Source organism: Oratosquilla oratoria, chromosome 21 (genome assembly GCF_046742065.1).
Source record: "Oratosquilla oratoria isolate Oo_2021 chromosome 21, ASM4674206v1, whole genome shotgun sequence".
NCBI classification, from domain to species: domain Eukaryota; kingdom Metazoa; phylum Arthropoda; class Malacostraca; order Stomatopoda; family Squillidae; genus Oratosquilla; species Oratosquilla oratoria.
In genome coordinates this window covers 46,117,821-46,132,820 of record NC_134797.1, presented here as the reverse complement: position 1 = coordinate 46,132,820, position 15,000 = coordinate 46,117,821, and positions in this window count along the sequence as shown.

Below are 15,000 nucleotides of genomic sequence, written 5' to 3'. Positions count from 1 at the left end.
AAAGAAAAATTATCCGACAACGAATTTGAATTTTGTGCCATTGAAAAACTTTGAGTGGATCAGAACTTTTGCTCAGAACTGTACAAAGAATAATATAATGACGGCTGTCCACATCGATGTATCAAGCGTATCTAATGTCGTATATTTACGATATAAACAAATATCCCTTAACCTGTGATCGTAAAAACACGACATCGACAAATATCCCTACGACATGCGTATCTCAAATACCCCTTATTGTATATCTTAGATTTACAATGTAAATATACTCACTTCTGACGTCATTAATATACCTACAATATGCGTATATCAAATATACCATGTACACAAATACTCTTAATTTACAATGTTAACATACCCTTCTATGATGTCACAAATACAGCTGTGACGTCAAAGGATCACTTCCAACATTCAGGCCCTGTTCACACTAGCGGTTCAATTACAATGCAAGTCAATGGAGGTGTTCACACACAACCGCGCAGTTTTTTTCCTTGACTATGCCTTACCGCCCTAGTTTCCTCGCAGTTCAAACCACTAGTGTGAATAGGGACTTACAGGCGTTTACATCAACTGCGGCGGTTCAATTACAATGTAAGTCAATGGAGGTGTTCACACACAACCGCGTAGTTTTTCCTTGGCTATGCCTTACCGCCCCGGTTTCCTCGCAGTTCAAAGATTGTATATCCTTTGGATAACGGCGCCATATTTGTACCAGATGTAAACGCTTATAAGGTCCTGTTCACATAAGCGGTTTACATAAGAACAAGAATTCTGCGTGTTCTTATGTAAACCGCTAATGTGAACAGGACCTTACAGGCGTTTACATCTGGTACAAAAATGGCGCCGTTATCCAAAGGTATACAATCTTGAATCACTGTTCATTTTCGTTGCGGTTTGAAACTAACTTAACCGAGATGGGCTTCATCGGGATTAACGGTAGTGGATTACCCACGGCTCGTGCCTAACCCGATTTGCGTGTAAACATGCAGACACCCGATAAAGTTAACTTTGTTATTTCAGCATTGAAACGGTTGAAGTGGTGGCAATTGTACCTTCCCATCAACGCCCAGGGAAACGGGTTCACTTTGGTTACAATGTACACATGGATGTGTTCTTCTATACGCCAAATGTACACATACACCAGGTGTACACATGTACTAGTGCTCACGTGGACACACATGTGCTCGTATACGCGCACACACATACAGGCGTACACATACAGACACATACACACACAAATAGACACACATACATACACACACAGGCACAAGCATAGATAGACACACGTACACACACACACACACACACACACACACACACACACACGCACGCACACACACACACTAATTTGTAACTAGATATGGTTAATGAGAATAAGATACAGGACCCTATGAACGTTGCCGCTTTCCTGTTTACTAGAATTAGGTAAATATAATTAGGTACACACACGCGTACACTTGCACGCACACACACACACACACACACACACACACACACACGCACGCACACACACGCACACACACACATACACGCACACACACGCGCGCGCGCCAAAAAACATACCTACACACACACGCACACACACGCGCGCGCGCGCGCACGCACGCACGCACACACACATACACACACACACACACACGCCAAAAAACATACCTACACACACACACACACACACACAAACACACATACATACACACACACACACCTACACACACACACACACACAAAACACATACTACACACGCGTGTGATTCTCAGTGGATCTATTCCAGCAAAGTAACCCTTTCAAAGACACCAACCCTGTGTCCACGATCGATTCCCAACAAAGACAAACACAGCCTCGGCCATGTTCCACCATTTCCAGTCCACCGCAGGACAAAGGAACGTCGGGACTCGAACCCGGATGGCCGACGACGCATTCCTCTTATCACCAACACCAACACCTCCTCCTCCTCCTCCTCCTCCTCTTCCTCGTCGTCGTCCTCATCGTTATCATCTTCTCTTACTTCTTTTTATCTTTCTCCTTATTCTAGTTCTCCTCCTCCTCCTATTTCTTATCCTATTTCACCTTCTCCTCCTTTTCCTCCTTCTCCTTCTCCTACTTCTTTTCCTACTTTTGCTCCTCCTCCTTCTACTCCTTGTCCTACTTCTTCATTTCCTCCTCAATATATTTCTCCTCCTCCTCCTCCTCCTACTGCTTCTCCTCCTCCTCCTACTGCTTCTCCTTCTCCTCCTACTTCTTCCTCTCTTCCTCTTTCTCCTCTCCTACTCTTATTCGTTCTGCTCCTTCTCATCCTTAACCTCCTACTCCTGTTTCTTCGTCGATTCTTCGTCCTAATTTTCTTCCTCGTCCTCGTACACCTCCTCCTCCTCCTCCTCCTCCTTTTCCTCATTCTTCTCCTACCCCTACTCCTCATTGTCCTCCCCTCTTCCTCTTAATCCTCCTTGTCCCCCCTTCGTCTTCTTACTTCTATTCCTCCTCCTCCTCCTCGTCCTCAACCATCTCGTCCTCCAACTCTTGCATCTCATATTTCTTCTAATACTTCTACTGGTCCTACTTTCACTCCTGCTTCTGCCGCTGGAACTGCTCCTCTTCCTGCTGCTGCTCCTCCTCCTCCTCTTCTTCCTCTTCTTCCTCCTCCTCCTCTTTCTACACTAGCTCTGACGCCCTATCTCCTAACGCCAAGGCTTTGTGGTGAGAGATGTGGTGGCTGGTGATGAAATCAGACCTAAACTAAGAGTCAGAGTCTGTCAGAGTCTATCAGAGTATGGATTCGAGTCTGAGTCCGAGTTAGTTGGAGTCAGAGTCCCTCAGAGTCAGTCGGAGTCTGTCGGAATCCGTCAGTGTGTGTCAGAATATGGGTCTGAGTCTGAGTACGGGTTATTCGGAGTCAGTCAGAGTCCGTTAGAGTCTGAGTCAGTCAGAGTCAGAGTCTAAGTCCGAGTCAGTCTGTCAGAGTCCGTCAGAATCTGGGTCCGAGTCTGAGTTCGAGTTAGTCGGAGTCAGTCAGAGTCCGTCATAATCTGGGTCCAAGTCGGAATCCGAGAGAGTCAGTCGGAGTCCGTCAGAGTCCCTCGGAAACTGGATCCGAGTCTGAGTCTGTCCGAGTCAGTCAGTGTCCGTCAGTCAGTCAGAGTCAGTCAATCTGTCAGAGTTTGTAAGAGTCTTTCAGAGTCAGAGTCGGAATTAGTCAGAGTCTGTAAAACAGAGTTAGGGAAAGAGCTGGTATTAGTGATCGTATTAATGATGGCGTTAGTGAGGGTGTTAGTGATGATAATAGTTGCCGGTTTCCTAGAGGCTGCGGGTCTTCTGCAAGAGAGACCAGGAGCAATGGATGGATTGTTAGTGATGGAGATGGGAGTGGTTTCCCTACATACAAAAACAAATCCTACCACCATCACTCCCACCACTCCCCCGCCAACTCCCTCTTTCCTCCTCCCCTCCCCATTTCCCCCTTCCACCCTCCCCATTCTCCCCTTCCCCTCCCCCTCCCCCTTCCCCCTTTCCTCTCCCTCTTAATCCCCTTCCCCCTTCCCTTTCCCTCCCCTTTCCTTCCTTCCCTCCCCCCCATTCTACTTCGAGACCCCCTTCCCCCTCCCCTTTCCTCCTCCCTTCCCCCCTTTCTCCCCTTACCCTACACCTTCCCTTTCCCCCCTCCACCTTGCTTCCTTCCACCTCTACCCCCTTCCCCGACAATATTCTACTCTGTGACTCCCTTCCCCCCTTCTCCTTTACCTCCCTCCCTTGTTCCCTTTCCCCTTTCCCTCCCCCTTTCTCCCTTTCCCCTTCCCCTCCCCTCTTGCTCTCTTTCACCTTTTCCTCCCCCCTTTCTCCATTTCCCCTCTTCCCTTCCCCTTTCCCCTCTTCCCTTCCCCCTTTCTCCCTTTCCCCTCTTCCCTTCCCCCCTTTCTCCTTTTACCTCTTCCCTTCCCCTTTTTCTCCTTTTACCTCCCCCTTTCTCCCCTTTCCCTCCCCCTTGCTCCCTTTCCCCTTTCCCTCCCCTTTTCTCCCTTTCCCCTCTTCCCCCTCCCTCTTTCTCCTTTTCTCTCTACTCTTCCCTTCCCCCTTTCTCCCTTTCCCCTCTCCCCCTCCCCCCTCTCCCCTCTTCCCCTCCCCTCTCTTTAGATCAGATAACGCCCCCATCCTTCATTAGGACCCAGGAGTGTCGGTGTTGGTGTTGTGAGTGTTGGAGATACGAGAGATAACGTTGACGGTGTTGGGGAAGTTTGTAGGAGAAGAGGAGAAAACATTTGTCGCAGAGACATTTTTATTTATTCGTGTATGTGTGAGTTTAAACTTGTATGTGTATAAAGACATGTTGATTACATACACACACACACAAATACACGAAAACATACGACACACACAAACACACATACACACGTAAAAACACACAAGAAAAGTGTACTTAGACATACACATGTATATATACATACACATGCACATATATACATATACATATATATATACATATACATGTACATATACTGTACATATACATATTCATATACATATACATAGGCATATACATATACTCAGATATACATACATACATACAATTAAACATATCATTATGTGTGGTAAAACATTTGAATGCAGAAATGTTTATAATATCCTCTAAGGACTGAGTGAGTCAACAAAAGTCAAATTCGATTCAAAATAATTACTCGAGATCAAGGGCATCCAATAGTCACAGAACATTTTCCTTCACATATGTACCTCAACATGTACGAACCAATTAAGTCTTACGCCTGCATACCATTAATAAAAAGGATTTCAAAGGAAGTAGGAGCAGAGCATTTACGCAAACAGGACCCTACACTGATGTTATCTATCATGATGAAAGGGTTATAGCTTTGATGGTGGCAGGAGAGCCTCGGTGGTGAAGTATAGAAGAGTATGTATAGGACAGTTCATCCATAGATCCACCACAGCAACAGATGCAAGTTTCTTCACACACACATATACATATGTGCACGTGTGTACGGGTGTGTACGGGTGTGTACGTGTGTGTGTGTGTGTGTGTGTGTGTGTGTGTGTGTGTGTGTATGAGTGTGTGTGTGTGTCTGTGTGTGTGTGTGTGTGTGTGCGTGTGTTTATGTGTGTGTGTACGAGAGGAAAAAAGTAAATTAAAGAAACCTGACTGGGTATAGATACGACCACTACACTGCCAGTGTGTGTGTGTGTGTGTGTGTGTGTGTGTGTGTGTGTGTGTGTGTGTGTGTGTGTGTGTGTGTATGGGTGTATGTCTGTGCGTGTGTGTGTGTGTGTGCGCGTGCATGTCTGTGTGTGTGCGCGCGCGCGTGCGTGTGTGTGTGTGTGTGTGTGTGTGTCTGTATGTGTGTGTGTGTGTGTGTGTCTGTGTGTGTGTGTGTGCGCGCGCGCGTGTGTGTGAGTGGGGGGGTCTGTTTGTGTGTGTGTGTGTGTGTGTGTATGTGTGTGTGTATGTGTGTGTGTGCGAGCGCGCGCGCGCGTGTGTGTGTGTGTGTGTGGGTGGGTGGGTGAGTGTGTGTGTGTATCTGTGTGTGTGTGTGTGTGTGTGCGTGTGTGGGTGTGTATCCATGTAAGTACACACACATGTACATCTGCAAGTGTATTGAAGACAATCAGGCAGACATAGGTATTTCTTATCAAAATAATACAAATTATTCGTCAAATATATCTAAGAAAACGCAGTTACGTAACATTTACTAACCAAACCTAGAAAAGTGTTAATATTATTTTTATTTCAGTGTTGCTCAAGAAGCAAGATTATTGAGTTTTTTTTCAACATTTTCCAACTTCTGACACATTTCAAGGACAGAGGTCAACTAAGAATTACTCACTTTCCAAACAGGTCACAACAGCCTCCACAGAAGGTCAACCTGCCTGCAGGTCAACGGGTAAGTCAACGGTCAGGTCATCACTAACGGTTTCGACCGTGTTGGTTCAATTACAATGTAAGTCACTGGAAGCGTTCAAACACAACCACGCACTTTTTCCTTGACAACGCGGTACCGCCGCGGTTTCCGCGCGGTTCAAACCGCTAGTGTGAACAGAGCCCTAACTGAACTGTTGATCTGGTTCAGACGTAAAATCGGCGGGAAGACCATTCATGTGTTAACTAACTAGGTTTCTTTAAACTAGGTTTAAAGCTGTCACTGTCCACTTCTTCTATGATGACTGTGACAAGAAAATACTCTTTCGTAATAAGAAGCGTGATGGTCTCGCATTCGCTTAGTTGAGGGTTCGAATCCCGCACTCGTAGAGATTCGTTTCATCATAAGCCCTGCAGGGCACTGATGGCATATTCGAAAGCGTGCTGGTCTTGCTTTCGCTTATTTGTGGGTTCGAATCCCGCACTCCTCTCCGATTCCCATTTGTAATGACTGTCAGTTGCCTGCCCCCCTCCCAAACAATCCCTGAAGCAAGCATATGATAGGCCAAAGGTGACGGCTACGGCCGCAGCCACTCAGTGCCTCCTGGCGTAGGTATCTCGCCACCACCTGTGGTGCGATGAGCCGGATAACACGAGGAGCCTACTACGCCAGAAGGTGCTGAGTATCTGCGGCCGAAGCCGTCACCTTTGTCCTGTTATGAGCTTTGGGGAATGTTGGGGACTCAAGTAATTAACAGTCGCTGCGACTGGGAATCGGAGAGGAGTGCGGGATTCGAACCTATAACTAAGCGAATGCGAGACCAACACGCTTCCGATGACGCCACTAGTGTCAAAGAAGATTTGACACACAGTCAAGTTCTGCATGAGCATCAACCTATCTGTTGTAATAGCCCTACGAGCAAAGGCTATAATCACTTCATGTTTATAGGCTATGCAGCATTCTCCTATAACGGTCATAACGGACTTTTTTTTCTTTCTTTTTTCTTTTTTTTAGGAGGCTTTACGAATACGGCGATTTTGACGCAAGATCCAGTGAAGCAAGTAAGAAGTCGAGTAGTGATTTCAGTTCGAAAATATCTATGTAGTACAGTTCGAGGCATCTTCCACATTGACGCAAATGTCATCTTTGGATTCCGAGTTCTTCCCCAATGGAGACCACTCACTCTTTGATGCTTCCTACACCAACTCATCAGCCATTTCATGTCCACTGCTGAACAAAGACCTCTTTCATACTATTCCACGAATCACACGACTGTGTCAACCCCTGCCACATCACTCCTGCAAACTTCTCTATCTCATCCCTCCACCTTCTTTTTAGTTTCTTGGGGTCCACTCAGTAACACATTTGCTTCATCTTTCATCATTCTCTCGTACTAACTTACATATCCAATCCCACTTCCTCTATTTTACCGCCTCCACAATATCTTTCACCCTAGTCTGCTCTCTCACCCAACTTGCTTTTAGTAACCATATAGCGAGCGCTGAAACAATAGGTTTTTGTAAGGGAAGATTACAAAGGATTACAAAGGCGGAGCATGCCGACAGGAGAAAAAAAAAATCATATTAATAATAAAACAATAAATAAAAACTATAATAATGTAAATGAAAAATAAAATACATAAATAAATGCATAGGTATAGTTAAAATAATAAACAAACAGGGACGACATGTGGTAAGGGGCATGGATCCGTCTAATGTAGCCTTATAGTCTCATGTAGTCTCCTTCATTCTTATGTTCATATGCTCTTCTTGACAGGCAAACAAAACTTCTAGTAGTGAACCCATAGCTATAATCTAAAGCCGCGTCCACACTTGTTGCATTTCCACGTATCGTATCATCTTTGCGTACCACCTAGTGATACGATACGTTGCAACAGGGTATTTTACCTACTTGTTGCGTATCCGTATACAGCAGGTGGATACGCAACAAGTGGGTACAATACCCTGTTGCATCGTATCGTATCACTAGGTGGTACGCAAAAATGATACGATACGTGGAAATGCAACAAGTGTGGACGCGGCTTGAAAGGTGACGGTAGATTGATCCGTCGTGTGACCAGAAGTTGTGCGACTCTTTATTACAAGGCAATGGCGTTACCATTGTACTATGCAGGACGTACCAAAAGGAGTGTTCTCGAGCTTGTCCTAACCATTCCCCGGCGTCAACTCACAGAGTCTTTTATTTAGTAGAGCTATCTGACAAATGTGTGAAGTTTCGACAATTGGGTTAACTAGTTGTTGATTAATTTGTTGAATATTTCACACACGTACCGAGATGCCTTGTGAGAAGACAAGAGACACATCGCAAGAGAAGCAAACTAGTCTCAAGATAGTTAATAGTCTCATCTTAACCATGTACTGTGCGTACTTGTGCATACACAAATACTCAGCCAAGGAGCATGCCTTGTCTGGCTACCCCCTTATAAGGGGAAAGAATTCTATTGGCATATAGAACAAATACTCAGTAAGAGAGAGAGAGAGAGAGAGAGAGAGAGAGAGAGAGAGAGAGACAAACAAGAGAATACAACTTGGGCTCACCTGCGAAGCACTACCCTCGTACAATTTATATAACCACATTTCCACCACTAACACCATTACCCCCACTTCCACCACCAGCACCAACCACCGCCCTCCTCACCCCATAATCACCATCAACACCTTTATGGACCACAATATCCGCTCTTGCGTTCCCTTGCTCGCTAATTAATGCTCCTGTAAACATTGCAACTACCCTTGGACACATGCACTCGTGTGTATTTGTGTTTATTTGTGTGTGTGTGTGTGTGTGTGTGTGTGTGTGTGTGTGTGTGTGTGTGTGTGTGTGTTTATATAAGGTCAGACTGCAAGCGGGTAAATTCAAGATCTCCTTTGACGTCGACCCCTCCTTCACCAATATACCAGTCACCGCAACAAGACACTACGCATGTTCAACTACGATTGCGTTCTTTATATATTTCATGCTGGCTGATGCTCAACGTTTTATTCGTCGTAAACAAAACTTCATGATGAAAACCGGTAATGTTTATAATTTTTATTATGGTTATCACAAAATTCTTTATCCAAATAAGAGCTGGAACCTTATGTTAACAATGTGTAAGAGGCACTTACTTGTCTTACATATGTTTTCGTACGCAAATAAACCTTCAATCATCACACAGACTTTGCTTATGCTTGGTTTCTTTGACAATTTTTTCCTCTCTGTTTATAAAAATCTGTGAACAGAAGAAAGGTTACACCAGTGCATTCCCCTATCTCGATGATAATTGCATAACTTATCATGCAGAGATTGCAAGATAAGATATTGCAATCTTGCTGCATCCCACAATCCCCCACCCTTTCACAGTTAGATTATGGTACTTTTTTTCCTTGAGACATATTTCCTGTCATAAATAAAAAAACGAATTTACCCCCCTTCTTCGCCTTCCGCAACAGCGAATGTGCTAATCCGATTTAACGAAAAAGTAAATAGAAATTATCGTCTCCTCCTCAAGTCCTTCAGTGTTTAGAGACTTTACCTTCGTTGACATTGATGGCTTCATCAGAGGCGAGATGTGGGTTCGATTCCCGCACTCCTCTCCGATTCTTAACAGTGACTTTTGCTATCTAGGGTCATCGAGAGTGTGCTGGTCTCGCATTCGCTTAGTTATGGGTTCGAATCCCGCACTCCTCTCCGATTCTTATGAAACAGTAATTTTTGCTACCTAGTGTCATCGGGAGTGTGCTGGTCTCGCATTCGCTTAGTTATGGGTTCGAATCCCGCACTCCTATCCGATTCTTAACAGTGAGTTTTGCTACCTAGTTTCATCGGAAGTGTGCTGGTGTCGCATTCGTTTAGTTGTGGGTTCGAATCCCGCACTCCTCTCCGATTCTTAACAGTGACTTTTGCTACCTAGTGTCATCGGAAGCGTGCTGGTCTCGCATTCGCTTAGTTATGGGTTCGAATCCCGTACTCCTCTCCGATTCCCAGCTGTGACTGTTAATGCCTAGCGTCATCGGAAGCGTGCTGGTCTCGCATTTGCTTTGTTCCGAGTTCGAATCCTGCACTCCTCTCCGGTTCTCAGCAGTGACTGTCTTTTACCTGCCTCCAACAATCCAACATCATCATTGAGTATGGGTGACGGCTTCGGCCAGAGCTACTCAGCGCCTCTTGGCGTAGGCTTCAGACCTTCTTCAAGACCTCAAGTTAGAGGAGGTGGGGCCGTTTTAATAAATCCTTTTGCGGTGACGAGTTTCTTTGTACAGTTTCTTCTGGTTAGCGTCAAACGATTTTTTTCATTCCAGGGACAAGACATCTAGTCGAACAATTAACATTTTAACTGTGTTTTGCAACACCAACTTTCATCAGATCTCCCGCCAATTAATTCTATTCAGCTGAAGGGAAATGCCCTTTGTAGCAAATCCCCCCCCCCCCCCCAAAGGAAACACCGCCTGCCGGAGAGCTCACTGTTGCCCTCGAACTGACAGAGGACCTGGTCCAGAAGCGTTCTTGGACAACGAAAACGAATCATTACTTCTTGCTTCAAGATCCCTCGAATACAACGCTTCAAGACCTAGAAGCCATTGTCTGGAGCAGTGGTTTCCCTAACTAGGGAGGCAACCCCCCCCCAACCCCCAACCTTCCCCAAGGAGGTATGAGGAGGCTTTAAGGAGAGACGTGGTGTCTTCTGCGCATAAATCATTGTTTAATAAGAATAATCATATCATTCAAAGACAAAGTATCTGCCATGACATACGTACAAAGTATCAATCACTCCAACCCGTTTTCTGTTCGACATAACAAAAAGAAAACGTTGTATAAGATAGTTTGGAGCAGCGAAAAAAATACACGGAAGCGACCAGCGATTTCGCTCTGGAAAATTCCAATGTCGCTCTCGCAAATCCAATAGCGGGAGCGATCCCCCACAAAAAAATCGCTCCCGCGGCAAGATTCAACGTTTTTCATGCATTATCCATCATTTGACAATCCCTGAATCCCATCACCATTGATGAAAGGATCAGAGCAAACACAACTTACCCGTGATCAATCATTGCATTATTAATCGATATCATAAACGCAAAGCATCAATCAACTTTTATTTGTTGATGTACGTACGTATGTGTACGCGGTATAGCTGCTAGAGTTCAATGGCTTACCTAGCCTAGCTTCGTATCAGCTGCATGCGCGCGTATACTAGTATATTTTGACTAGACTTTACACGACTATCGTGCTACATAATGTCGCTAGTTGCTAATTGCATGGTACCTGTATGCAGGGAAGTTCATTGGTTGCATGCAGCTAGCTGCCCAAGCAACGCGCTGACTACATGTACAATGCACCATACCCAATACCACATCACCGCATGCAAACGTACACTGTACATATGCAAACTCGCTCGAGGCCTAGGAGGGAAACTGGGAAATCCCATTTATAACCTCGTTCGCGTATTTATGAGAAAACAAAATAGAATCAAATGTTTGGTTAGTAACTGAAATTAAATAAATTTAAGTATAAATATGAACATTTGATAATTATATATTTAGTTCAATATGGATCTTTAGGGGAAGAATAGAAAATACAAAAATAAAGAATTATTCGTTAGCTAGCTTAGGTTTACGGTAGTTAGGTCTACGTTCGTACGTCACGTCCATGCCAAACTTTCGATGATCGTACATCATGGAGCGATTTCTAGTGAAGCGAGTGAAGATGAGTGAAGATGGTTTGCCCTCAGATTCAGTCTTTTCAGAATCGAGGGAGAGTGTTTTGACGGCAGGAACCGCTTCTGGACCAGCAAAGCCTAACTCAAACTCTACGAACAAGGGCCAAGGAAAACGAAAACCAGTAAAGCATGAATCTACTATACGCTTGTGGATCCTAGATTGGCTTGAAGTGGATCGGGGCAGTGATGGTACTCTAACGGTGTATTGCAAGGCTTGTCGTGCATTTCCACCCTCATGCACATGAGTAATGAGTTAGCCTTCCAATAGTTTGAAGGAAATCACACCTGCAGAAACATGGCTCTGGAAGTATAAAAAAAATGGCTCTGGTAATTAACAAAATGGCTCTGGTGGAAAAAAAAATGAAAAATGGCTCTGGAAAAACAAAAACAAAAATTTTCCTGGTTTGGAGTCTCTAAACAGACACTTCTCCTTGTAAAATCTAGGGCACGGTCCGGGGAACGAGTACCAGCCCAAGGGGTTATAGTCCTATTATGGATGAAAAAAGAGGAATTATATATTTGTCTCTTTTGAATGGTGGAGGTGACGACCATTACAAGTCATTAGAAGAATGACTTTCATCCTAAGCACTTGGAGAGTTCAGAACAAAAATTGAAATTGAAATTAATTAAATAAATATATAAATTAATAAATAAATGGATGAATAAATAAACAAATAAATAAATAAATGATAATATATAAATAGATAAAATGTAAAATGAAATAGATCTTCAAAGCCACTGACATATAAAAGAAATTACGTATCGAATGTCACTTATCATTTTATCTTACTTGCCGCCAGGTGATTTTATTCAATCGTGTGAAAAAAAAATAATATCAACCCATCTCCACCTTTGGTTAAAAAAAGTCGAATCTGTTTTTGGGTTTGGTGACTTCCCATCATGACCACGTGGGCGTGCATGCAGGCACCCGCACGCCCATAAACTTGGCTAATGGCTGGAACATAAACACATGAAACGCCCACGGAAAAGGTATGTATGCCGTCTGCGCCCACCTAATTATCTGTGAATATACACGGGAATGAACTTACATATACATACGTTACCCACGCATGTACGTGCTTATAGGCGTAGCGTATGCATACAGACATACACGCACATTCACGCAAGAACACATACATACACACACGCGCGCGCGCGCACGCACACACGTGCTGTCATAGCCGCATACCTATGCACATACATTCAAGGAGGTATACACACATAGACACACACGCACACACACACACACGCACACACATGTATATATATATATATCTATATATATATATATATAGATATATATATATACCTGTATATATATATATATATGTATATATATATATACCTGCACACACACATTCACGCAGGTATACACGCACATTCACACTGGTATGCACACACGCTCGTGCACGCACATACACACACGCACACACATACACACATACACACACACACACACACACACCTTTCGCCAGACCCTGGTTAAATGCTTTATTCAATTAGTTTCCTAGTTATGTTAGTTTGGCTACCTGGATTATGTATCCATACTACCAGAAACTTTTCAAATCTATCTCCAATGAAATTGATAAAATTCTGCTTTTTGATGATACCGATCATTTACCAGAACTGGTGAAAAGATTCGAATTTACGTCACTGACAGTCTGCCAGGCTCTATGTTCCGAGGCTTTTGATATGAAGACGAACTTTACAAACTTTATTCTGGCTTGCGTCAGACGCTTTGATTCAGCGTAGCTTTATTCTTATCTTATTTTATATTATTTCGTTTCAATATTAATTTATTTTATTTTACTTTATTTGGTTTAATTTTAATTTCGTTTTTTTCTTTGTTTATTTGTTTTCTTTTATTTATCAAATTTGTGGCTGATTTTGTACCATTGGGAGAGTTTTACAGCGATTTACGTGGGCAGACCTCTTCTGTTCGTGACATCAATCAAAGATCGATGACTGATTTCTCTGATAGATTTCAACTCAACCAGATTTTTCGAAGGACAAATATGTTATTGAGCTAATAACCATTTACTCGCTTTGGCGATATATAACCAAGATAGCCTTTTTATCTCTGATTCATTGAAGTATTCCACGTGATCTGAGTAAAGTAGCTTGATGGAATCAAAGAAAAAATTTCCATTGATAATTAATTAGTAGAATTTTTTTTATTAAAAATAACGGTTTAGTATCGATGTCGTTATCCAATAACTTTCTGAAATGTTGACAAATAGACATTTAATTTAGACTTCAGATTGGACAAGATTTTATGACGTCTGGAAATATTTTGAGCTCCATTGTCTCAATTGACTACGAAAGTTTTGTTTCATATCCGTAGATTATTGCTGGCAGGATGCATTGATTGTAAACTTTCCGTTTCAAGCATAAATGTAAAGAACCTCTCATGATCTTATTATACTTACCAAACATTGTATAACCAATTGTAATATGCCATTTTTTCTGTCGTCATCATCATCATTACCATCATCATCATCATTATCTATTATCATCATCACATTTTTTTAGATTAACCTTATCGCTACGACCGAAGATACACAAGACTGTGCTTTCTTTCTACCTAAGTCGCCACCTTGGCCCTACGAACACGGACAGCCAGGCCAAGTGTCATTCACCGGAAGTCACAGGGGCTCGAACCCAGACTCAACATACAAGAATGAATCCGGACCGGCCACGTTGTCACACCGAACCCGGAAGCCTTACGTCCTTTCGGAAAATAAGTCCCGTCCATCCATTCTAAATGTGTCTTCGTCGTGCCCACCCATTAAAAAAAAAAAAAAAAAAAAAAAAATCACGTCCAGACATTGGACTCAACTTCAACTTCAATCAAGTGGTCACTGACACTAACTTCATCACAGTGACGTCACTGACGTTGTGACGTCACAGGACTCGTGACGTCATCGTTTCAAGATGCATCTGGTACCGTGACGTTTCTAGTGCGTCACAGGTATTATAGCGTCATTTTCGTGACGTCACTGGTACTGTGACGCCAAATTGATTATGACGTCAATGTCTCGTGACGTCACAAGTACTGTAACGTCAACGAAACGATGACGTCACTGTCCGAGCCAGCTGGCGCCTCGGAGCGTGCCAGCAAATACTGCCGCCCGTGACCAGCTGAGTCGCGTATTGGCGCCAGCACCAGCTGGGGACCGACGGGAAATAATTCGTGCACCAGCTGAGAAGAGCAGCTGGATGCGAAAAGCACCAGCTGTGGCAGGTGGTGCAAGAAGCGGTAATGATCAGGATACAATGGACACCGCTATCACCACCGGTGATAAAATTGTGTAACTGATGCAGTCAAAGGGCCGTCGTCATCATCATCATCATCATCATCATCATCATTATCATCATCATCATCATCACCGACACTATCACCACCACCACCACCACCTGTCCCA